Source organism: Contarinia nasturtii, unplaced genomic scaffold (assembly GCF_009176525.2).
Source record: "Contarinia nasturtii isolate CC-2019 unplaced genomic scaffold, AAFC_CNas_1.1 Cnas_scaffold_2806, whole genome shotgun sequence".
Taxonomy (NCBI): Eukaryota; Metazoa; Arthropoda; class Insecta; order Diptera; family Cecidomyiidae; genus Contarinia; species Contarinia nasturtii.
Genome location: NW_022200123.1, coordinates 684,210 through 711,923, shown reverse-complemented (window position 1 = coordinate 711,923; position 27,714 = coordinate 684,210). Strand labels below are relative to the sequence as shown.

Here is a 27,714-nt window from a genome sequence, read left to right as displayed (position 1 = left end):
TAGAACTTTTTCCGAGTGAAATAATGATTTATTTCTACAGATTCTACAGATCGCATGCATTATTTGCGAGATGTTAAAGGAAAAACAAAAAGTATAGATCATACATTTTGGAAGAAAGATAAATGTCTATTTGCGAGTAAATTTATTATATTTTCAAATTAAATGAAATGTTTACGCTTGACATTATTTTATTTTATTTTTTCTTCTTGTTTCGTTTCAGGACTACATCAGCAATGCGATACACATCGAATAATTAAATATATATACCACATACACGAAACAAATTCATATTTGTTTTCGAAATTAATAGCCGAATCGGATCGTTAATGTCAACGAGAAAAAAAATAACCAGTTCAAAAAGCAATTAACACAGAAACTAGTGATAAATACACGGACGATTCGCCCGGTTTGATGTTCGATTAAATGTGTTAAATTGGTCGGAAAGAATTAATTGCACATGCAAACTACATGTAGCAAACCGAGACAGGAAAAAAAGTATCTAGGAGTTTTTTATGCAACAAATTGTAAAACTTACGTTTTTCAAAATTGACCAAAAACATTGAAATTTACAGCGTCACGAATCACGAACATAAAATACCAAATTCAAATCGTTTTTTTTTTCTGTTTCTCTTGCACAGAGCTAAGCTTACTTAATTTTCAAGAGCGTGCAAATTGATTCGACATGGTCAATTGAATGTATAAAAAATTGAAAACCCACCACATAAAAGAACAAACGATACAGAAAAATTCTCGAATAATAATTGGAAACTGCTTGAAAATAAAAACGAAACATTTAAAGGATTGTGCAATGATTGGTCAGAGATAAAAATTGAATGAATTTTGGTATTATAAAAATAAAACGGAATATAGTGCAGAAAAACTTACGAAATTAAAAGAAAAAAACACTACAAACTGATAAATAATTGCAATTAAAAAAAACTGACTGAATTAATTGCGTTGATGGTCGCTTGCCAGTACAAAGAGCGTTGTAGAAAACCAAAGTCAGCGCAACAAACAATAGCAACACACTAACAAACTTAAATTAAACGCTACATTTCGGTCCGTTAATTTTGTATGGAAATGAATTAGACTGTTTTTAACGAATAAAAATACACTTGAATTAAAAAGTTGAAACGAGCGGAAAAAGTGCGAACCAAAAAGGAAAAAACGAAAAGAATTAAAAAAACAGATAGAATGTTTATGTGCGCCACTCTACGCTACACTTGACATAAATTTGTTTCCATCTGTCTGTTGCAGTTTATCTCTACACTTTTCTGTAACAAAAAAAAGATACTCTAATCGGATCTATTTTTCATTCGCTCCATATCCAAAACGTTCGACACATTTTACATCGTTGTATATCAAAGTGACATTTGTGCATTCAAACAGAGAATATTGAGATAGCGAAAAAAAACAATCATACGAAAAAAGAAACACTTTAAGCGGATTCATTTTGCAAATTGTGCATATTTCCATTTATTCATACAGTTAGCGCACGAAACTCGTTGCACAGAATTCAGCATCGCAATCAAAACATTGTCACGTGTAATATTCATTCAAACGAAACGATTTCGGCGAATTTGTAAAGAGCAGGAAATCCATCGGTTCTTAAGTAAAGCACCGGTATCATACGCGACTCATCATCAGTGTCATCATCAACGAAGAATTACTTCCGGCTACTTCATACAGGAAGCATTTAATTTGGAAATCGCTGACCAAACGATTTCCAAATAATCGCCCATTCCTACATCACCCCAACATTCACATCGCACAGAGATTTACTTAGTTAAATACACGCCACTGCCACAACACACCGAAATCGTTGGCATTTTTTTAACCCGAAGGACGAAGAGAAAGCGGTAGGCTGCCATATTCAGGCGATGCAACGGATTGCGTACCGACCGTAAGTAAAACATTTCATATCTTTTTTTTGTGTGTGTGTGTGGATTTTTCGAATTGTTTACAAAGCAAAATTATTGCAATATAGAGATTTCATATTTGCAATATTTGATTTTGCACATATTTTTAATTTTGACATTTTTTTGGGATGAAAAAACATGATCGGAATAAATTATTGAAAATCTTTGAATTGCAAACGATGGAATACCTTCAATTAGCTCATTATACAAAATACATAACATCCCGTGTACAAAAAAAGTGACTGACTATTTTGGGACAAACTGACTGACTATTGACTGTAAAAACAAGCAACCTTAGTTAAATTTAGTTAACTTCAATCAATAAAAGTAAGCTATGGTTAACTGCAACAGCTAACTATAGTTGACAATAATCATAGTCACCCGATAGTCAAAACGTCCCAAAATAATCGCCTGACTGACTGAGTAACTATAGTCGATTGTTTTCCATACAAAATTTTAAAATTCATGAATATAGCTTACAGTCAATAGTAACTTAGTCACTTTTTTTCCACTCGGGATAGGAATCCAGTCATTATAATAATACACATTGTAGATGATAATCTATTTGCATTGGTATTTCAGTGAAAAATTAACTATGCAAATCAGAGAAGTAGTATGACAATATGTCATTTTTATATACATTCTGGTATAAATGAAACGTACAGGTAAAAAAAAGTCTGTATAAAAAATGAAATGATAATTTAATATTTTAGCCATCGCAACTGAATCGAAAACAATGGTCTGCAGTTGGTTTAATCCATTCGTAATTGGATTAGCACGACCATTTCAATTGATATTTAACGAGTGTATTTTTATGAATTTCACATTTTCAAAATGAAAATTCAAGCGTTTCAAATGTCACCAAACAATTAAAACTTAGTTACGATAGAAAATAATCAATATATCTGTCATTTGGTTCATGAACCGAAAAAAAATGAATAAATGATGGAATTTTCGAAATGTTTTGCTCATTGTACGTTAACCACATTTTTTAAAAAACAATAATGAACATCAGTTTGCAAACTGTTTGTATGCTACAATATATCGACCAATTTGACAAAACAATTGTCACATTTCTGTTTAAAAACACTCTTAGATCCCATACGATGCTGCAAAATGAGGGTAATGGCAGAAATATTATGGTGTCCAGTCATTGCGCTTATTTTATGCATGCATCTATATCACCATAGTTTTTGTATGTTTGTTTTTATAATAGAAGTCTCTATATATTTTACTCAAGTTTTTGTGTGTCATAAATTCATTATGATACAGAGAAGAAAAAAAGTGAAATGAAAGAAGTATACGTATACCGAATAGAAAAAGTATAAAACCTTCTCAGAATCAAGTGGTATCAGAAAATAACACCATCAATTCAGAGTCACCCCGGCGCACATATGTATGCAATGCTCTATTTCCCCATTATTCTCGTGTGTTCTGGTGCCGACATTTTGTTTATATCATTGTATGTATATGTATGTAAAAACGTAATGGAAACTCGGCAGAACGAATGAACGAAACGACCGTGGAATTATTATACGAAACGAAATGCAGAACAAAACTTGGTCAAGAGATAAAATCAGTTGGAAAAGAAGCAAATAAAACGACCCGAGCATCATTGAGCAAATAGAATTGACAAAGCAAAAGCCAGTTTTATACATAGTTGGTTAATATCTGTTCCTCTTTTTTGCCATCACTTTTCCATTGCGACTTTTATGTGCTCTGTCACCAACAAAAATATCGTAATATTTTTTGCTCTTCTTTACTTCTTCTCTGTTTTTTTTTGTTCGTTCGGTTGGTTTTGCACACGTCCACATATTTTGGGGCTTGCTTGTGTGCGATACGAAATGCAATGTGGTTTATGCTGATGATGAAAACTTATTGTGTCTGCACTCAACCTTTTGCCAACATGCGTTCAAACTTTTCGCTGAGCACTCATAACTATATGCTGTTAATGAAAATAAAAACAATAGCCAGAAAAAAACTTTTTCATTTCTTATGAATGATGCTCTTTCTCGTTCGCTCTGCGTTGTTCGCTCGATCTAATGCGTGACTGCTAATGATTCACTTCATCAACCATTCAAGTGCCGCCATATACACAAACACCATTTCTGTCTATTGTCAAAAACATTCATTCATATTCATGCTCCCCAAGGCAATTATCACAACGCCGTTTAATTTCCTTCTGAATTGCACGTGTGTGAAGCGCAAGATTTCTGATTAATTTTGTATATGCGAAACCAAGTGCATGCTAGAGAGAACGTGAGATGGGGGGAGCTTCATCAATCACTAAATACGATGTTGTGCTTGAATTATTATTATGAGACTATCTCTTTTATAAAACGAGATTTTCAATTTCTACACGATAATCCATTAACTTGATTCAATCGATTCAAATGTATGCATCTATCGATGGAGCAATATTTCAAGTGGAAGGTGACACTTTTATTGAATGAATTGACATAGTCATTACATCAAGTGATTGAGTGAATAAGACTAGCTGTGACATTTCAAAATTTTACTCTCTCTCCTTATCTCTTATTCTGTTAAAAACAAATAAACGAAATTCGCTTACTGCAAAAAACTTTATGATGCAAATATTCGCTCAAGTACTTTTGTTGATTCGTCTGATAGAATAAACAAATGGCGCACACAAAATATCAACTTACTTCGTATTCTTTGATTTTGTTGTCATATTGATCAAGCTCTGCACAAATCACACCAATCATTTCATACCTTTGACGTAGATTTTCAATTGGTATAACAAATCTATGAAAATATTTGGATATAAAGTGTTGCAGCAGAGCTTTTTTGACAGCGCTTCTTTTAACTTGCGTAAATTGAAAGACAAATCGTTTTTTTGTTATTATTTGTTTTTATTATCAAATAGCTGGCGTTGAACAAATGGTGCAAACAAAGAAATGAAGGAGAACCTGAATTAGGTGATAACTTTATTTTGCTTGATATGCCAAAAAGAGCCGAACCAATGAATGTAAAAGCCAGCGCTTGATATATCAGATTCGTTCATGTGTGAATTTTTTATCTAAATATTAGATCAATTCAATGACGCATATACGAAAAATGATGAAAATATTTATGGATAAAAAGTAAATGTTTCGATTTATCTTTTAACTCGTTCAGTTTTTATCCCAAACGCCCATCAATTTCAACGTGTTCAGCAAATCGAACGTTTTCGAACATTTCTTTGAGTTAGTATTTTTCAAAATTTGAAGAAAATATGTGGAAAAATAGAGTGCATCACTTGAGAACAAGTTGACTATTGTCAAAAAACATTCAAGAATGAATTGAGCATGTATTTTTTGTTGTTTTATTGCATGTTTTTTTTTTCGTACGCAATATTCCCTCTTTTGCTCGAAGTTTGCAATAAAAAAGGAGAAAATAGTACTTTTATTGTTTCGTTCAACAGTAACAGTACTGAAAATATGTCAAAATGGCGAGAGTGAAATAACAATCCGTTGATTGAAAATAAAAAAAAGAGTCGTAATAGAAGTAAAAACCCAATCAATTTTTTCTCGTTTGTATAGCTATAAAATCGTGAGCAAACAGTTATATGGTGCGTTTTCTTGTTTACACAATTTTCCGTGGATTTCACTCGATTACATATTTACACGTGTTAGCTCTTGATCGCAAAAGGGCAGCATTGTTATACAACACATTTCGAAAGAGCAATTCAAATGTTGTTGCTGTTTTTGTCAAATGGCATGCAAAATTGAAAATCGAATCTCCCAACTATATACTTTGGATCGAAAGTGAGGAAAATCGGTATCCTTTATTTTAATTTACGATGTATGCTTGTGTTCTGAAACAAACAACAGAAGGCTAAAGGGAGCGAAAATATTAGAGATTTCTCTGTCTAATTTTTTCTTTGTGACAGCGTGAGTCTTTTGATATGGCTAACACATGCTCGACAAGAATATGGTCAGCTGAAATGTGAACGTAATTTCTTCGGTTAGAGAGATGTCAAATAGCGCGTTAATCAAGCATGGGTCGATTCTAGAATCTGTTAAAATGTCATGTGCATACATGATTCGCCGCATTTTTTTGCGCCCCTTCAAAATCGATTACGAATCACATATTATTTATGATTATTTTTTCGGCCAACACAAACAAACAAAAAAATCGCGTACTTCAACAAACACAAAATAACACTAAAAGCATAAAACCGAATCAACAATTTTCGACAAGGCATTTACGATCGAAGCAGTCGTAATTTCTGAAGTGTTCACATTTTTGCGTCCATTTTCAATTCAGAGTCAGTTTCGTGTGGTGCCCAAAACGGTATATGTTATTTTAATGCTGATACCGACAGTTTTTTTTTCTTCATCGGCTCCATTATTATTGTCGTAAGTATTTGTATGTGTGTTGTTTGTGTTCATCCGAAAAACAGTGTGCGCTATTTGCAATGAAATGACCATGCAGTTGGTCATAAATTACAAAAGTGTGTACCGTTTTGACGTGACTTTTCTGTATGTAGACAAATATATTTTTGTATTTTTTTCTCTCTCTCTTGTGGCGGCTGGTTCACCATCGGCTATCGTTGACGGTGTAAATGGCTATTTTTGGGGGATAGTAATTGCCATTCTCTTGAAATTGCAAATGCCACACCAAAACGTTCGAAATTTTATTTGTAAATTTCATTTTTTTTTGTGTGTGCTTGCTTGTCTTTGAACCAATTTATTTTTGCCAGACGAAAACAAAAAACGCATTTGGTTTTTATTCACTGAAGCAACGATTCGTTTGTCAATGAACAGAAGGATATCTCTGACAAAAGTGGAACCACTCCTTGTCAATGAATAGACAGTGAAAATAAGAGAGGATCTTTTTATTGCTTCGATTTTTTTGGTGCTTATCAATCTCAAAGCAATTTTGTATCAAGTTTTTTTGCATCGATAACATTGTGTCGCAGATGAATTTTTCACTGCGAATGATACCGAATTTCATTTAATTTGAATGAAGCGAAACTTGGCTGTGAGAATGAGATTTTAGTGACGTGCTCAAATCGAATATAGCTCCAAAAAAGAAAAGCAAAAGCGCTCGCAGACGCACGTATGCAAACTAATTCCATTAGTTTCCGATATGCAAAATGGTAACCGAACGAAGTCGATTCGAATTTTTATTCGTCAGCAAATGATGCTCATTTTCTTTAATTCGAATGATGTAATAAAGAAAAGCGCTTCAGATGTAATTGGCTTTGGCAGACTGAGCGTATGGCATCGTCACAAAGTTGGAACGATAGTTTTTAAGCTTCTTCTTGTACAATCTCGATGCCAATATTATTATAATGCAATTATTTCATGCATGCTGATTTTTCTCTTTAATTTTTCGCTTCCATAATCACAACGCTAATGGTAAAATTATTTAAATCACATTTTATTGGATTTTTCTTAATAGCAAAATCCCATTAAAAATGAGCTCACAATCTCTTTACATCTGTATATGTGTGTGTTTTGCACATTTATGCCGACGATCGATATGGAACGAAGTCGAACAATTGATTTAAGACTTTGTAATTTACCGTTTGTTAGCATAAAGTGAGAAAGACATGGAACATATATTGAATTTGACATCGTTGTCGGTTGATAATTTCGCTTTCAACAAAACTAAGTAAATCGACTTATAGACCGAACACACCCTCAATGAAGTAAATTATGTCTTTGGAAAATGGAATGCACGACGATAGAAATTCGTGTGTTTCATGAAATGGATTCGATTCGATGAAGGCAAACATATTGATTTTCTGGCTCGGTTTTATGTGTAATTAATCAATTTCGTTTGCAAAAATTGCGATAAAATGCTGCATTATTATTAAAATCGACCAGCGTACACTTGTAAGCTGCGTCAATAAAAACTTTCGAAAATAGGCTATAAATTAGCTTTCATCGTAGAAAAAATAAAAATTATTACATTCATATTACTATTTGAATCACATCCAATGGGTCCTCTTACATTTCTGCAAGTAAAGTGACCAATTGAAATGCATGGCGAAAACATTGGATACACATTGATTCATGTGTATGAAAATGCCACATGACATGCTATCAAAACGAATGAATTATGGCGTTAATGAGTAGAAATCACTATAATTATTACACTCGACACATTCATTCACTTGCGTCATGCATCATATATTATACAAATATGCTCAACATATTCCATACGCACAAACTTTTCCAATAACATTGCTAATTAGTTAATTAATGACAAAAAAAACTTTGTATTTTCCTTACGCTTGCTGAGCAAAGGGGAGTCCTTTTTCCTCGTTTTTTTTGGAAGCATATGGCGATGCAGACATTCTATGCAATTCAACATCATCGTACATCATCAAATGAATAGTTCTATTGAAACGACTGAAATTAGATGCAAAATGGTGCGATAATTGATGGACATTCCACGATATGTCAAAGGCGGTAGATTTTCCGAGCACCCACACTGCCACCACCCGAATACAGTCACCCGCATAGATAGTTAGTGTTAATGGCATCATCGTTAAACTTCCATGTGAAGTGTGTCACAAACAAATCCAATATTGATTGCGTTCGATGTGAACTGTTGCCCCTGTCAAATTATCATCTGATCATTTCAATGACAAGAAATTATCGACGAAAAGATTGAGGCTAAAATTTGTGTCGTTATCCGTATCCGAACAATAACGGTCGGCCCGATATGAATTCAACTCGCAAACCAAACAAGTGATAATTTGACATAACGATGTGATAAAATATAATGTGTGTGTTATTCAAATAAAAGTTTGTAACAATAAATGTGTGACCTTTAATCGAAAATGAATGTGCCAGATTCGTATATACGATACGAAAATCCAGATGAATGTTATGAATGAAAGCCATTGCAAAAAGATTAAACAAATCCAGATAAATGATGAATATATTTTGAAAGCGTGCGGCATTACAAATCTGATAACCAAAAGTACTTTTGATGACTGATATTATGTTGGTTTTCAGCTTTTGATTGGAACGATGCGACATACACACAGAGACACACAGACAATGTGAAGCAGTTTCAATATTCAAACTTGTTCAGCGCATATTTTGTCATCGTTCGACCCAACTTGTTCAATTTCTCATCGACACCATCGTGTTCCATTCTCATAACGGCTATAATCGTAATCATAAAATTTTACCGATTTCAATAAATTTCAATTGGAATGCATGCCTATTGGCGATGCTCTCACATATACGATATGCCATCCAATGGATATGTGTCATCGAATTTCCGATTTAATGGTTATTTTGCGATGATAGCATAGTGAACATGATTTTCACTGAACTTGATGCGCCCGCTAGATGATAATATGTTATCATAAGTCCGGGACGAGAAAAAAAATAAGTATCGAAATGACAAAACGGCTTAATCACAATGAATACACGAGAAATGTGTACATAAAAAAGGCAATTCTTATTTATTGGCTGACGCCGATTGAAAGTACAATGAATTGAAACGAATTTGCTGAATACTAATCGTATAATAAAGTAAATAAATGCATTTTTTAAATCTTGTGTCGAATTCGATTTTGATAATGCGGTGGTTATTCTCTCGAATATTCGGGAATTTTTCCTAAGGATTTTTCGCTCGCGCAATTTACGACATCATATTTCTATGACGTACACACATAATCTCCATTCGATGAATAGTAAAATCTAAGTTCATATATTTTGTCATCGAAAAATTCGATAGTCAGACTTCACTCTTAAAATAATCCACTTTGCATATAGTCCCATCTCCCATGCAAATAATAATATTTTCACATGATATTATGGTTTATTCGTTTGACTTTCATGCTCGACCTGCTCGTTGTTTTGGCAAACACACTTTGACCTTTTTTTTCTTGAATAATGTAAACAAAGTGCTGTGGCTTGGAAATGGTGTAGATCAGAAGAGTTATATATCACAAAAGTGATTATAAATAAGTTGATCAAACAAATCAAAATTAGATTGACATACAAGAACGCAAATCCCGTTGAATCTTTACTCTTTTTTTGCCTAAAATATTAAAAAATCGACTCCATTTCATTGACGTTTGAGAATCGAAAAAATCCCTTCGTACAAATATTGACCGGAGAAATTCAATACTGATGTTCAGTAAATTTAATTGATTGGCAAGTGGCAGTGTATCAATAAATGGTAGACCAGATTGTTTGTCTGTGTGACAATCCATATAAAGTGCGATGAGAGAAAGTCAAATTACAAAGTAAACGTGCTGTTCATGTATTCATTTCAAAGCGAAAATGCACGTATGAAATATGAACATAAAGGACACGGTTAGACAGTAAAAGAGATTCTTTGCTAACATTCGTCAATCATAAAATGGCTTCTCTTGACGACAGTATCACATCACATCGACCGACAGAAGTCAATACGTATATTGATTCACGCATGTAAAAAGCAAAACATGAATACACCGAATGCCAAAGAGCATCAGGTACAATATTGATTTTCTGCATAGAAATTGATACCCTTGAATTTCAAGGAGGATACGAAACCACCTTTCCCCCTAGAAAACAACAATATTTATCTCATGCATTTGACAATAAAAACGCTTCAACGCTCTACAGTCTACAGTTGACAATCAATATGGTTAAAGCACTATGTTAAACTGTGTTAGTATTGTACCTTATTATATGTATCGATGAATAAACAAAGCTTCAATTCTGTGTATCAATCGATGGTAACTAGAAAAGCCAACTATGAATGCATATATTACGTTAAAATCGTATCGAGACGAGTATCTCACCTAAATTTCAAGTATGTTACATGAAATTTTTCACTCAATAAATTTTATATGGTATTTGTATAGAAACTGAACTGCAACCATATACACAAAATGTATAAACAAATATCATAGTCTCTAATATAAATTGACTGTTTGTGAACAAATGTCAATGTGATTACTTTGAAGGGAGCAATTCAAAAAGTCTCGTCACACGATGGTATGGATATGTTGTTTGAATGATGGAATACCATGTGGAGCTAGCAACAATGAAGCTCTGGCTTGTTTCAGTGACGTAATTAGAACGATGTGTTAATCATTGATGTGCTTGATTGATGTACTGACTGCCACATATGTTAAACGCACACCAAATGAAAATCAAGCAAATACAAAATATAATCGATATGCGATCAACCATTTTTTTATGCAGAATCAACCAAATAATTTCCCAAAAGATTCAAATTGTAGCATACCATTTTTGGCTTGTATCCTTCGATTCACAAAAAAAAATATTGCCTCATCGTTGAAAAAAACTGCTGAATCTCAAATCTTGTAGCATTGGAATTGGATCAATTTTTCAAAAAGAGATTTCAATCATTTTTTTGTGCAATTCAACCGAAAATCCATTCGACAAATCACATCTTCATTTCACGTTTGGACTTTATTTATATAGGACATGTGTAATTTCGTGTTAAATTATAATAGCAATGATTATTATCATGGTAATAACCATCATTTGCATCTAAACGGCACACATGATACCATACCAAATGCATGCAGAATATATTTGCGTACAAAAAAAAACTGCGTGATACGAAGAAATTGCAAGCAATAATTTTTTAACACTCGTCTGTGCAAGTGAACCGATGGCTCGCATCGAGAAAGGGTTGAGCAATTGATGATGCGCATACCATGAACGCAGAATATTATATTTGAAATTTGAATTCTGAAATTTATTTGTGATATGGTGTTCTCGATGATAACACCGTCCTTTTTTCAAACTATATTTGACTGTGTTACGAACAGAATGATATATTATTTGATGCCACGTGTGTGATAACAATCCTGGAAAAACAATTTTTTACCCAACACATTACTCTCGTCCAATAAAGGTACCACTTGGTTTGAGCAACCCAAGCGGTGCTCGTGATTTCGGTGAATTTTATTCTGCAAAAACTCTGTTGGTGTGTTGTTTGACACTTTCTTTTTCATATAAACATTTACATGCGTTTCAAAAAGAGATCGTCCAACAAAATATACGTAGGTTGCTCCATAATTTTTTTTAAAATGGTACTTATAGTGTTGCCCGATGTAAACCATTGTCATATTCGTAAAGTTTGATGTTTTGGTATGTATTCGTGCCCTGAACCTTTTGTCGTACGAACGCTATTTGTATTGTTTACAGTGACTGGTAAACTGCGACTCAACAAAAAAATGAATTTTACACGTGAAGATTTTCGTAAAATGATTTACTACGATTTTCGAAGTAAATTATCTCAACAACAGTGTTTCGATCGACTTCATTTGGCCTTTGGCAATGAAGCACCAACCCTTCAGACAATTTATAACTGGTACCGAGAATTCCGTTGCGGTCGTAGTTCGCTCAAAGACGAGTTTCATACAGGTCGTCCAAAATCGGCTGTTGTGCCACAAAACATCGATGCTGTCAGAAAACTGATTATGGAAGATCGTCATGTGACCTACCGTGAGATTGAGGCATCTTTGGGCATTTCATCCCACAGCATACATACAATTTTGCATGAACATTTAGCCGTAAAAAAGATTTGCTCTCGTTGGATCCCACATAAATTGACCGATGAACAAAAAATGGCTCGTGTGAGTTGGTGTAAAGAAATGCTCAAGAAATTCAATCGTGGTGCTTCAAAAGACGTTAATAAAATCGTCACTGGTGACGAATCGTGGATATATGCCTATGAGCCCGAAACGAAACAGCAGTCGACTGTATGGGTCTTCCAAAATGAAGATAACCCAACGAAAGTTGTTCGAGCAAGAAGCACTTCGAAGCGAATGGTCGCCTGTTTTTTCGGGAGAAGTGGTCATGTGGCAACCGTTCCACTAGAGGATCGTAAGACCGTCAATTCTGATTGGTATACCACCATTTGTTTGCCCGAAGTGTTTGGTGAAATAAGAAAAAACAACCACCGTCGCAAAATAATTCTTCATCACGATAATGCGAGCTCTCACACATCTTTTCAAACTACTCGATTTTTGACCGGTCAAAACATCGAACTGATGGGTCATCCACCGTACAGTCCTGACCTGGCACCCAATGACTTTTTTTTGTTCCCAAGCTTGAAGAAAAAACTACGTGGTCAACGATTTTCGACACCAGAAGAAGCAGTTGAAGCGTTCAAAACACACGTTTTGGAGATATCAGTTTCGGAGTGGCACGAATGCTATGACAAATGGTTTCATCGAATGCAAAAGTGTATCGATCATCTCGGGGAATATTTTGAAAAACAATAAAACCATTTTCGACAAAAAACAACTGTGTTATATATGTTTTTAAAAAAAATTATGGAGCAACCCTCGTATATATGCGCACACTTTTGTCACTTTAATCTTCCTCCATTTTGTCTATTTATTACTATGATTTCTGGTAAGAGTAAAATGCGTATTTTGCGTGCTTGCAAAATAAAATGGCGGATTTTAAATAAAAAAATAACATAAAATAATAAAAACAATCATAACAATGATGGTTAAAATTACGAAACGACTGTATATGTGTGCACATTATCGTTTCAAAAATCGCTTTCATAACTTTGGCATTGGTTGATTTTCTTGCATTTTTTTTTGGAATTCATGGCAGTTGTGAAGCCATTCACCATTATTTGGTTATGTGAATATGTACACATCGATAAGAGGTCGCTTCGACCTGATCCTCGTCCGCGCGCACACATACACTTTACTCATTTAACCGGATTCATTTCCGATGCTGCTGCCTAAATATGGTTTTGTGTGTGCATGATATTTTTTTATTCTCGCGCCTATTTTTCACTCGTTATTCGATGCGATATTTTTGTTGGTGTGCTGTGAACGTGCGTCGACATACAAATGGTTTCAATTAAATGGTAATTGCCTCGATATAATAGACCAATTCTTTACATTGGCTTTTTCCGTTTTTGGTTCTCATTTTTACCCTCTTCTCTCGTGTCGAAACTGCGTTTGACATGGTTTAGTGATTCGAATCGCGCACTCTGCGGATTTTTTATGGGAACATTCTATGTGATTGCCATTACAATTTAGAAAATATATACGGTTGGGTACATTGACATCCCAACTTGTACCGACATTTTTGCTGAAAGCCATCCAACGACAGAAATGTTGATTCGATTTGAACCGATATTCCGACACTAGTAAATCAGGCGCGATGAATTGGTATTATATTCATATTTTTCATTGCAAATATTTTTTCATCGGGATTATAGGGCAAAAACTGATTCCATTCCATGACTTTGATGGTGGAAAAGCGTAGATCCGTTGGGGACGATGTGTTGTAATTGTGCACCGGAAATAAGTGTTTTCCAATTAGTTTGTAATAATAAGATTTAAAAGCAATAAAAGTTAAACAGAACTTGCAACGATTAAGTTTCATTTAAACTGGAGCTTCCGAGCACGGTTCTGTCATTTTATATATGCATTTGATGGAAACTTCCGATTAAATCCAAATTGATCGGATGTTAATTTAAATTTAATTAAAGCGGAAAAGCTTTAATAAAAAGTTCGAAATTGATTCATTTTGCGAAGAGAATATTCCAACACACAATGCATTAATTACATTGTTGTTGTTTGTGGTAGACAAAAACCAATAGAAAGAGGGGGGAGTGAGAAGGCAAAAAAGAATCTGCAATTCATTTCAGATGAATATAAATTATTATTATTTGTGATTGAATGCAATCCTCAAATGTCAATCAGCTCTAACATTTTTTACGCAATTCACACAAGCACACACAGTATGCGCATAAAATAAAGAAAATTCGGTGTGTGAGTAACCGGAGGGTATTTGGTGTGCCAATTTTTGTACATACACCGTTGGTATCGGTGATTTTGTTGTGATCGATTTTCTTTCTGCTTAACGTGCAAAAATTGTATTCGGTCCATGGATTGACTGGCTGACATTCATGTGCATATTTGGATTTCACGGGGTGCGTTTTTACTTATATTTTTTGATTGCGATCCGACAATGTACGATGTTTTGTTTTCTGCTGATGAATGGAAAATGGAAATTACAGATGAACAAACAGTATTTTGTGTAGCGCAACAACGAAGAGGTTTCGGTTTGATTTCAATTTCGCTACAATTGGATTTACTCAATTAAATGAGTTTGCTAATAAAAGTATATTAAATTTCCATGAAGAAAATATGCGATGATTTAGCGGAATACCAACATAATTGTAATAAGCAATCAATCTTGATATAAAGAAATTATCTTTAAATAAATTGTTCGGATTGTTGATTATTCTCGGAGTATTACCATCGAATTTACTTCGGTACTTGCTTAGTTTTTGATCAGTCATCCACAAGCAATGAAGATATCAAAATCAAAGAGGGAGAATAGAGACTAAATAATGGAAAAATATCCGCAGCAAATAAATTTAAATAATGGGAATGGCAAATATTTTGAAAATAAGCAAAAAGATTCTCTTGTGTCATATAATCACAAAACTGAATGCGCTGAATTTTATTTCGTTTAGTTTATTGATAGGAACCGGGTTTCATCTTTCAATGTATGGTAAATATTTCTGAAAATAAAAAGAGAAATATGAAATGTGTACGAAAGATCTAGGGCCTTGATTAGCAAAACAAATCGCAATAATGAATCGCATTCGAAATACGTGCCCATCGAATGAAAGTGATGTCAAAAACGATTTTTGAATTCCAATTGTGTGTCTCCCTTTTTTGTTCGACAGTGAAGGTTTTGGCCCTTTGAAATCAACTGGGGAAAAAAATACGAATTTGCAAGGATTCGTATAGAGTTTTGTTTTTGTTTGAATGTTCGACTCGGATCAATTTCCATTGAAATTAATTTAGCAATAGGACTAAGAAACAAAACAGATATTACGCAATGCATAAGAATACTCAGCTTCTTTTATGTGCATGTATTTTTCTGACGTACATCATCGTATCATAGGCGGCTGACAATCAAATAGGAACAAATGCCTTGCGGAAAAGACAAATTATTATTTTTCCATAAATATTTTGTGAATGCTATTGCCACACACACACCCAATCGCATGTACACATCCACTTCGGTTTGAACAGACGAAACAAAAAATGTATCGAAATAAGCAAAATAAACATTCATCACATTCATGCGCGAATCGAACAATACGAAACCATGTTCAACGGTAAGCACAAATCTTGTGAAAGAAAGAAGAGAAAACAGCAGCCTCAATAGCAGCAGCAGCAGCAGCAGCAGCAGCAGCAGCAGCAGCAGCAGCAGCAGCAGCAGCAGCAATATCAGCCGTTCTTATGAAACAAAAACGAATAAACTGAAAATAAATAGAAAATATGTTCATGTTTCCCGTACGTGTTTGTACAGAAATGAACAAAAGATATACGAAAATTTTATTGGTAATTGAACGAACAGAACACAGCTAAAAAAATTCGCTTGGGGCTTTTTTTATTACATACATATATTTTTTCGCTTCTTCTTTTTCTTATTCAACATCTTCTCCCTGAACACACTGCTCATGTCGTATAATCGAGGTTTTTTTTTGTTTGGGTGGAAAAAATGTTCTTTTTGTCGTCTTTACATTCCATTGCCAAAGTGAAACCGTTTCGTACAACAATGGTACCGACAAGACAAAGTACAAGAGACTGAAAAATTACTGAACCTTTGAACTGCCATAATAGCATTTTACAAGCGAAAGGACATCAAATGACAGAACCGAACAGACACAAGAAGTTGTTGAGCGAATACAGCACAAAATGTTGCTACATGGCTTAAGTATGACAAACATGCAGAAACGGTCTATACATTTATTATAATGCCAAAAATATTTTCGCGTTAAAGCTTTTCCGGTCTTTGCGATTATCTCAGTGTGCGTCTCGCACACTCTCTCCCTCTCTCCCGCTCTCTTCTCTTTGCCACACTGTGTGAGTGTGCGCTAGTATCAAACAACGGGAATCTTATTATCTGCCATTCAATATTTCGCCATGCTTCATGCCTAGTATATAAATCGTTGTCAGAATAGGCTCCATTGTTTTTTTTCTCTCCATGTTTTTTTTTACTCTGCCTCTGAATATTTGCGAAAAATGTAACGAATAAATGAAAACACTGAAAACATCTTCTTTGTGACCTAAACAGTGCACAGTACACGATAGAAGAAAAAGCTGTTCCTCATTTTCTTTATTTCGATGGAATTGTGCACGTACGCGAATTGTCCAATTTTACGATTTCCTGCAATAACATTCGATGTGACCTCGAAATGAAAAAAAAACGACTCCAACACAAAATTCATTCACCAACCCGAAACAGACAAAAAAAATGGGGAAAAAGAGCAGCTTGTATTCAACATGAAGTTTTTCGTTGATGCTCGATTTCCGTTACGAGGAACAAACGTACATGTCACACAAATAAATTTCACTAGTTTTTAATTTCAATTTGACATCGCATGGCTGTTGGAGTCGTTTCTATGTTTCCATTTTGGTGGCAAATGTCTGACGATTTCATTGAAATTGACTTGTCAATATGGCAAATCATAAAAGCTAAACACGTGACCAAATGAATTGTGCATTGATACAAAGGTTTGCTTTGAGATTACTAATATGCTGTGGTTTATGTAAGTGCCAAACAAAAGGCGTTAAGCTAACAAAGATATCATTTCCGATCAGAGTCACACAAAAATACGACCAAAAAAAGAGCAGAAGTTAAAGGGAAAAACGAGTCGAAACGAAACAAATTAAATCGAAAATATATATGGATGTGGCAAAGCTTACAACCAAATTGAAAATACATGTTGAAAAGTCAGCGCAAAAAGTAAGTCTTTATTTTTGTCCTCCAATATCATCTTTTCAGCTCATTTCGTTTTTCGGTTGTACGCGTATATTGAATCCGTTTGGTCTCACGTTCACCAAACGATATTGGGATGCTGCTATTATTGCCAAGCAACCACGCCCTGACGTAATGGATTTAGCTTTGCTTACATTTAGGTGCCTGTGGATACGATAAGCGCGTCTGTGTTCACAGCTGAGAAAAAAAGTGGCTCTTGTTTGTGTTTTTGTTCACCCCCCAGATGCAGTCTTCTGAAAGAGCCGAAATTTGAATCGTTTGGCGTCAACACTTTGTCTGAAATGCTAATATGAGCAGCCGAGAAGAGAAAAAAATGCGGATGGCGTTATTACACTTGGAATGTTCTCGAATGTTAACGACACCGCTGAAGCAACGATGCTGAGTGCTCGTACGGCCAATGCTTTAGTTCTCCTCCGTACGCATCGCAACCGTCTACATTCAGCCGTCCTCGTTTAGCCGCAACGTATGTGAATAGCAATGCCTATATGTCTATAGACCATTTCCTTCTTTTTTTTATCATCCATCCATCCATCAATTCATCCATTCGAAAATGCGTAATGTGAAATGCGAAACTATATACAGCCTATCATTAAGTATGAATACGTTCGTTTGTGTACGCTAACAAGCTGACTCTGCCAAAAATCATAGAATAATATCTTTGCTCACAATCAAACACAATTGTGCGTAAGACGAAATCATTCTAATAATAGTTGGTGTGACAAACCGATGATTCGGTCCCAGCTAGAGGCTGCAATAAATTTGGATGGTTTTTTAAAATACTGAAATGATGGTGCTTATTTCTGCTACATTTACCTCATTTTCGGTATAACCGAATGTTATATGAAAATCTTATATGTTTTTTGTTTATACGTGAATATATTTAAAGTACTTGTGCCTGCTTGCGCCAAAGCTGTTTGTCTATTCAAATATTTTAATCCAGTATTTTAAATGAAATTGAATGAAAAAGACAAGGTAACTTGATTATGGATCTACTTTCAGTACAATGAAATGTGTTCATGTGCTGATTTATGCATGCGAATGACAAAAACCTTAACTACTGTGATTAAATATCAATTTGTCTGAAAAATTAAGTGTATACACATTGCTTATTCTAAATTAATGTGATGTTATCAACTGCTGCTTCAATTTCTTCACCGAAAAGGTTTTTATATATGCTCGAAACAATTATGATATCAATGGCGTCGAACATGTGTCAGAGTGGTAATTGTAATTTGACTTTTCTGGATAGAAAAAAGGCAACGATTTAAGTACCAGCACATGCAAAAAGTGGTAAGCAATCGATGCTACTTGTGCTATAGGCATATAATAAAGCTAATTCTTAATTTGCAATAAAAATGCTCTCTCTTAAGCCAATGAGGCAATCAATCTCAATTCCCATGCCATACATGAGAAATTCGCACTGCGCACTTGTATGCGTCGCCAAAACTTTAATCAATTTTCCATTATACACAACAATGTTTCAAAATTCCATTAAATTTATTCACTAAGTTTTCCAACTTTATCTACCGAACCGAAAGTCTTACGAAAAACAGAAGAAAACACAATGAATAATACGGGTAAAAGATAAAAATCTTATTTATTTAAAAAAAAAACATTGGATAATGTCACAGCTTACTACATCTACTAAAGACGTAAAGAAACTGGAATGAATGTAATGGGGTCGAGTTAAATATAAGTCAGGCTTAAATGTGTACAATCTATCAATTGCAACTTTCATTGTACAGTATTCCCATGGATAAAAAGGGTTTTCCGGAAGCGGATTTGATTGAACGCATTCTTTTTCTCTCATTTACATAAATTGCAAGAGCATGGGACTTTCGAAAGTTTTGTCAGCCATCAATAGTATCTCATTTGACCGATGAGTTCTGCTGGGAAGAAAAAGATGAAGAAGAAAAAAAACCGACGAATCAATTCATTTGATTCAATGGTTTTGAGGGTTAAGCTTCGAGTTTCAATAAATTAAGGATATATACAGTAATCAACTGGTCGCATGTATTTTTCTAATTAAGAGCCGAGATGCACGATTGACTACTTTTGGTATGAAAATCGATACGAAAATTAAGCGATTTAATGCCATAACAAAGTAAATTGTTTATACTTCCTTTTGCTTAGTTAGCCGAATTTCTTTTTTCTTCTTCTTTCGGTTACTTACTTTGCTTTTACTACTAAATCCAAATAACTAATTCCTTTTCTGGCTTTGACTTTGCCACAAACGGCCGCTTGTCGTTTGGTTTAGCTCAAAGTAAATGAATACATCACGTTGTAAATAAAATCATTAGTCAAATTCGACGTTAATCAGCATTAGATGTTCATGTCCATAGAATGAATGGGAATGAGTGTGCGGCCGCCTCAAAATGAATGTTCGATGATGATGATGATGACGATGATGTGCTCAAGTTTCAATGCCAATTAGTATTCAAGTCTTTGCGTGACTTGCTTATTGATCGTATTTCACACAGCAAGTAAATCTACGAAAATTTGCTTCATCAGCCAGCCAAACCAAGTTAGGCCATCTTAAATTGTTTGGTATTTCGTTTTTCTTCATTCTCTCGCCTTTCTTCCGCAATTTAAATGGCCGCTCTTTTTTTCCGTCGTTCTTCGACAAATAAACATTTACCATACTTCTTTCACTCTGCCACAGAAAATGTTATTATGTAGTTGTGTTTGGCCAACGCATTTTGTTTGTCTCGACTAATTCACCATTTCAACTTGCATTTACGTTCATATTACTATTGATAATGACGTCGTTCGTTGTCTTCGAACAATAAAACTTTGAATATTTAATTTTATTTCATTTTCTTTTACGAAGATGGTCGTTATGTTGGCGCAATAATTGCTCGATTCCCATTTGAAACGAAATTCCCGTACTAAAAGATTTCTTTTGCAAAGGCACAAAAAAAAAACGAATAAATCACTTGTTTATCATGGAATCTTCGGTGTCGTTAGTGTATGTTGAAAAAAAAAAATTGTTCTGCGTTGGGACTTTTGCATCACCACAAACATGAATTATATGTAATACATTCAATAATGATTTAAACCCATTGTCTTTTATTCATAGCAATGTGCGGCTCAGTCAGTCAAAAAATGTCTCTTTCTTTTCAACCGTCCATGATCTAACATTTCATTTTCTTATGCTGTGTTCATTGATTTTATTTGAGCTCTATTCGTTTTCTACACAGAATTTTTCCTTTATTAAGTTAATTTGATAAGAAAAAAGAGATGAAATTGAAGCAAGCGAAAGGAAAAAAGCACACAAAAAACGTTAAGTCAAATCCAGCCCCGAGAATGCGTTTGGGATACAGATGAAGAGCGACACTGTGACAATGGCAGCGCGCGTTTCGTATTGCTGCTGTTGCTGGTTGTTTTTTTCGTTCCCGTTATGGTGCTTCGTTTCCGTTTATTGTATTGTCTCTTACGTTTTTTCTTTTCTTTTCTTTTTACTCCATTTTCTTCCGAGTATTTTCGCTTTTATGTTCGGTTTTTTTCCATTTCCATCTTTCGTTGTGTTCAGTTCATGCCTTTTGTACGTCATGCGAACACAATTACGAATTCGGCAATTCCAATATTCACATCACCAAATACTTACTACGTACGCATATGAACAGCTCCCTTTCACATTCGCATCTCTCTTTTGGATTATTATTGTTATTACTATTTTTTTATTTATTTTTATTAACTCAGCCATAGACTAGTGGTTAGCGTGCCAGGTTTGTGAGCGTGAGGACACGAGTTCGATTCTCGGTCAAATTTGGTCCGGTATTTTTCCACCGTGATTCGCTCAGGAATTATCAGTGGTTTTATGCGGAATAGATTTGGCCGGGTTTCGGGCTAGTGGAGTGCTTCGGAGGGCACTTAAAGCCGTCGGTCCCGTGTGTGTGCACAAAGAATAATGGGTTCAGCATAGACACACGTAAAATGGAGTGCCTTTACGTTAGGTTGGTGTCTTGGATATGTCAAATATCCAATACGTCAACCGTAAAAAGGTAGTGCGACATCTCTGGTGAATATACCGGTAAACCAGCGATATGTGCATTCCTCCATTGAAATAAGAAGAGCCCAACGCCATCTAGGAATGAATGGAATACTTGTGACTGTCACGACAATTGACTTGAGAAGAAAGCCCTGGTCACTGGCCCTGTACGGAGGCTAGTTACATGGCTGCTATAAAGTGGGCCACACCGTGGGAAGCATTCTCCAAGCAATCGAGTGACAGCACAAGTCGGGTCGTCATGCAATAAGTTACGAAACTTGAGCATCGAAGTGAATAACTCCCCGTTTAATCCAATAATCCAATAATCCAATATTACTATTTTCCATAATATGTAGATTTTGGTTGACTGACTGCCTGGTATGAATGGTGCTGTATTGGAAAACCAGCCCCGAAAAAATGTGTCTTTGTGTGTAAAAATGAATGTGAAAAGTTTTTTTTGAAAAATGTTTTTTTTTTCGCAAATGACTTTTTTCGTCGTATTTTTCGCGTAAGTCGTCTCTGACAATTCGGCTACTGATGCTGTTGATGCTGCTGTTGTTGTCGTCGTTGCTTTCCATTAATTTTCGCATTGGATGCGTGTCCTATTTGTTGGTTTCGGTTCTTTTCTCATTCTTTGTTTTGCTCGGTGTCGGTGCTATTGTCGTTGCCTGCAAGACCTATGAATTTGATTCAATGTTGCTTCACTGTAATTTATTATACGATTTCTGATACTTGCTGCTGAGTATCTTGTGTTATTTGTTCTCCTCTTTCTTTCTTTTTTTTATGATTCTAGTTACGGTAACAATATTTTACTTCAAGATGTCGTATCTATTCTTTCAAATGGCGCTTTTTGTAGCGCATCTATTAGTGAACTTTACTCGTTTATGCCATACGACTTTACCACTCAAATAGTTTTCACTCTATTAGAATCATGAAATGTGTGGAGTATTTTTTTTTTGTTTTCAACTCAAGTGACAAAAGATTAAGTACTTAACAGAACTTTGCAATCAACACCGAAAGACTCTGTCGCTACTTTAAAAAATTTCATTGTCGTAATTTGTTGCTAAAAGGATTTCTACAATGTTTATATTATTATACGTTGCCATCGAGCTTCAATCACGAAACTTTGTCATTTTTACGCGATATTTGATAGACAGCTGAAATGAAACGCATTTTTTGTGTGCATTGAGGTTTTTGATTTAACATAACCAAACATTGTAGTAGAAAAATCATTGGAGTTAAGTTTCAGAAAACGAAATACAATAATATGTCACATTTTATGCTTGAATGGAAAGCATCGACATCAATTTGGCCATATAGCTAAATGGAATGAAATGAAAAAAGAGTCGAAAAATCTAGACATTCAATATGAGAAAAAAAAGAAATAATTGACGCAAAGTCTATGCGCAAATGTCATGGCTTGCAAAAAGAATGGAAAATATAATGTTGGCCAAAATTGTGTGGATGTGCCCCGCTCGTGTTGAATCACTGCCACGCAACAATGTTGCATAATATTGAATTCCGGTTGTCACACAGCATTATATACTACCATATAGAGAAAAAGAAGTGGATAAAATGTCGGATCCATATTGAGATCCATAAAAATATCGTGAAAGTGCACTTATGATTCTCGATTCAACCCGATGCCATAGCACATAAATTGCAAAAGCACATCGTCATGTTCTCAGTGTGTCTGCTTCATGACGATTGGATGCGATGAGATTGAAGGAAGAAATGACTTACGAACTACATCAACTCTTCTTCCTATCAATTTCTCTGCAAGCAAAAATCCATTTCGGAATTATATCCACATGACATTTTTGCAACAAATTGTTTTCAAAGAAACATGATCAAAAACGCACAGTATCTTTTGACGTGCAGTACACTTTTTAAAAAACTACGTTGACCGCATTTATTTCTATTGGTTAGTTGTATCGAAGTGCTTTTGTTGGAGAGGCGGCGCATTATATGTGTGTGCATGTGTGCGATGATGCGCCTTTGTCAGACAAACAATTATTGGAATTCGTCCATAAATTGCGGATATCAAATGCTTTTAGTCAGACTCTATCGGCCACTTGAAAGTTTGCCACATATTTTATCGATGACAAGTCAAAATGAATGCGTTTGAAGCTCATAACTCTGAACCAAATACGTGAATTTCGCACTCGGCGAATGTGAGCGGGAGGTCAGGTCGCTGTCGATGCTTCTGCTGCACAGCAGTAAATCGTAAAAACGCTTTACGGAAATGGTTTGCATGCTACACGTTTTAGTCTGGATCCTCGTCATACATTCCAGCGACCTCATATTTTCCCAAATGCTTTTACATCGCATCGCCTCCTATCACATTTTTTTTGCATGTGCGTGTGTGTTCGGTATCTCTTCATTGCAATGTCGTTATACATGCTGTGACATTATTTGTGGATTCAAAAACTATAAAATATTCTTATCGGTTGGCCATTTTTCTCTTTTTCCCCATCGGCCAACCTATCTGATGGCATGCTTTGCATAAAATTGTCTACCCTTTGACTCATGGTTGAAATGCGAACCAACCAAATACGAAATATACTAGTACATTGAAACGAGAAAAAAAAGAATGACATCAACGCAAATCCGAGCGACAGACACAAAGCCACTGACTTGGTGAGCTAAAAAACATGGAATCAATTGTATGATTGCAATTTTTGATGCGGTATTTTTGTTTCGGTTTCACCACCATGTTCGACTTGATCGCATTTGGAATATGAAATTTTTCATACAAATTCACTACACAAATACGAATGGAATCGGATGACTGCGTGATGTCTGTTTTATATGATGGCATCATTCTCTTTTATGAATGATTTTTTGGCCATTTTATGTGCATTCAAACTATCACAAAAGACTAATTCAAAACTCATGAAAATATGTAAAAGAGTTGAATTTCTGCAGAATCTCACGAGAATTATTTTAAGAACCATAAAACCATAAAACCATTGAAAACAGAAACATAATTACGATTTTCAACCCGAAAAATGAATAAATACACTTTGAAAATGCTGCAAATATTTAAACGTTCGCATAAATTACAATTTTACTCGTTTTATTATTCAAATTTGAACTTCCAACTTTCGGTTACAATTTTAAATGATGACTTAACATTGACCGAGTTGAATATTATATTACGGTGGCGAAACAAGTGTAAAAGAATGGTCGCGAATAAATTTCGGTTTGGTTTAAAAACGAAATCGAAAACATTTTTTCACAGACAATTAAATGCATGCATTCAGAGAAAGAAAACTTAAGAAACTTTGCGTTAGATAATGTCGTTATCATTCTTAGCAGGTATTCCACAGTGGGAACAACCACAGCAAATCGACTTTTGTTCAAAACTTTTGTAAATTTTCTATTTTCATTTTGAGCAAAGTAAACATAAATACAGAGCTTACTTTAAAAAAATCCGAGTTACTTCAATATTACTTGAAAGTTTGCTTTAATTTAATGGAATTAAGCAAATGTAGAACGCAGTCGCTCATAAAGAATATGAATGATCATTCGAATGACCTATATACTTGATTTTTCTTCCGCTGTAGTCAAATTATTATCTTTATTATACACGGTTCTATTGTTCGATTTAGAGACAAGCAAATTCGACTATTTAATCGATCTTTTGAAATCTTCTCCGGATGTCATTTTTTCAAAATATAATTTGTTTAAATTTTTTAAATTACACATCATAGTTTGTGTAGAAAATCCAATTATTTCTATCACTCTGATTCGGTTGTTTGCGTCAAACAACTACTTTAATTGTTCAAATACAAAATTGGTAATTGGAAATGGAATAAATCGAAATAATTTTAAATGTTATTAAAATGTAAAATGATTATAACAAATGACGGCGACTGTTCAAGAAAATTATTTCAAATCATCCGAAATGTTTTTCGTTTGATCATGAACCATAAAATTGTGAGCAGATGATGAAAAAGATTAAAAATACATTAAAATTGTTCGATTTCTAGGTAAAAGCGAAAATATTTTTTGCATATATATAGAGGTAGTCACAAATGACCAACGTAGTCGTGCTAATTTCATCGTTTATTAAAGAAGTTCCCAACAGAATGAGAGCAGCTGTTTTCTTGACATTTTGTAATTGTGTTATGGTGATTCTTGCTGCATCCAAAGTAAATAATATACTAATTTGTTGATATCCATTTTCTTACTCATCATCCTCTTTTCTAGAAAAATGAGTATTTTTTTGAGAGATTTGTCTGTAAACAGGGAAACTCCACTAAAATCACTCTAAATGAATGTTATATGAAAAAATCAGGCCGAATTGGAAGTGGTGTTACCAGTATGTCTGTAAATTGGACCATACCAAATGAATTAACGGACATACATGTCCACCTTGTTGGATATTATAAATATCAAGTATATAAAAAGTTCCCAATCGATATATGGGAGGATGTGTGTGCGTATTTTAAGAATAAAAAAGGTTCGTTTGTTATGGATTGGACATTTAATGCTGGCAAATTTGTGAAATACGATGGTGGCGAAATAAAGTGCCCACTTACAGGGAATGTTTGGGTTGGTTATAAAAATATTGAAACGCAAAAAGAATTTCCAGTTATTCCATTACTTCCTTCGGGCCATTACAAATTTGTTGCCACATTTACAGAGCACAATCATAACAATATTTATCTTACTGCAACTGTGTTTTTTGAAATGTCTGACAATCGTATCGAAACTTACTAGCATACGTTTCAGACTTTTAGAAGGTCAAAGAAAAACTGTTTAAAAGATTTAATAAAGAAAAAAAGACAACATCACTTGAAGTGAATTGTTGATATATTTATGCGTAAAACATATTTTTAGATAATATTAGAATTTGAAAAAAAAAATCTATGGCATTGGTTTCGTTTTATGGCTCACTATATTGTAAAAATACATATGTGTACAAAATAATAACCGTTATAAAATAAAATTACGTTTTTTGTTGAAAATTTCAACTTGAAATAGAGAACACATGATAATCTAGTTAAACGGCGGATACATTTTATTATACATTGTGTGCAAGCAAATTTCGTGGTATCATGATATAAAATGATCAGAATTTATTGTGACCATACAATTGTATATCATTTCAAAGGCAATGCTATTTTCGAGGTTTCAGCATCGAAAAACTAAATGGCGGCTCTGATAACGCATTTCGAACGTGCCGTATCGATTTAAGTTTTGTTTGAATGCTTTGAATTTGGATAAGCTTGTCAATTTTGCATTGGTTATGCTATAAAAAAATATGACGTTAAAACCGCAACAACACACGCAGCAGCCACCACCATAACGAAGTGCCAACCGACTGCTTTTTTTCCACTTTATCCCAACCAAAATATACATGGGTAAATATTTTCGTTTCTCTTTTGCATATTTGCTTATCTATTGGAAAATAAAAACAAAAATTCTATTCGATGAATAAACAGGAGAGAAAAAAATGCGGCTCTTTTTAACCACAATCGAGCTTTTTCATAGATTAACCAACACACATATGGATGTCGATGTGGATATCAGTCTCATGTGCAATATAATTTTTGCGGTGCAATTCAATTTATCAGGATTGGTTTTGATACTTTTTCGTCTATCGTCACCAATGATTTATGATAATAGTTGTTGCCATTTTTTTTACCGAAAGGCTATTTTTCTCTGGTGAATTGCTACAATTCTTCGGAATTGCGTTCAATTCGGATATATTAAAAATAAAATCAATGACGATTTTATCGTCCCTTTCAAATTCTATTTTTGAATAATTGAATAATCTGCAATGTGGAAAACATGGACAATGAACACTGAAACAAGATTTGGGACGATGGATCTATTCAACCAAAATAAGCTTGCTATGAAAGTCAACAATTTGATTTCTTCTGTTAATTTAGCAGTTGATAGGCAATCATATTTGACTTTAAGTTTGATATTCCCAATAAAGTACATCCATGCAGAAAACGAAGGGCAACACTAACTAACCGGAGTAGATCAGAAACACACACATACATAAACT

The 27,714-nt window shown here is 34.4% G+C and overlaps 1 protein-coding gene across 1 annotated transcript in view; it reads left to right on the top strand.

Annotated features, from left to right (window-relative positions):
* LOC116349236 (acetylcholine receptor subunit alpha-like 1) overlaps positions 1-27,714 on the top strand; it is a 151,706-nt gene that overhangs the window by 36,824 nt on the left and 87,168 nt on the right. Inside the window, exon 3 of the mRNA XM_031780580.1 lies at positions 221-1,903. The gene's annotated coding sequence lies outside the window, so the exon portion shown is untranslated. The remainder of the gene's footprint in view (positions 1-220; positions 1,904-27,714) is intronic.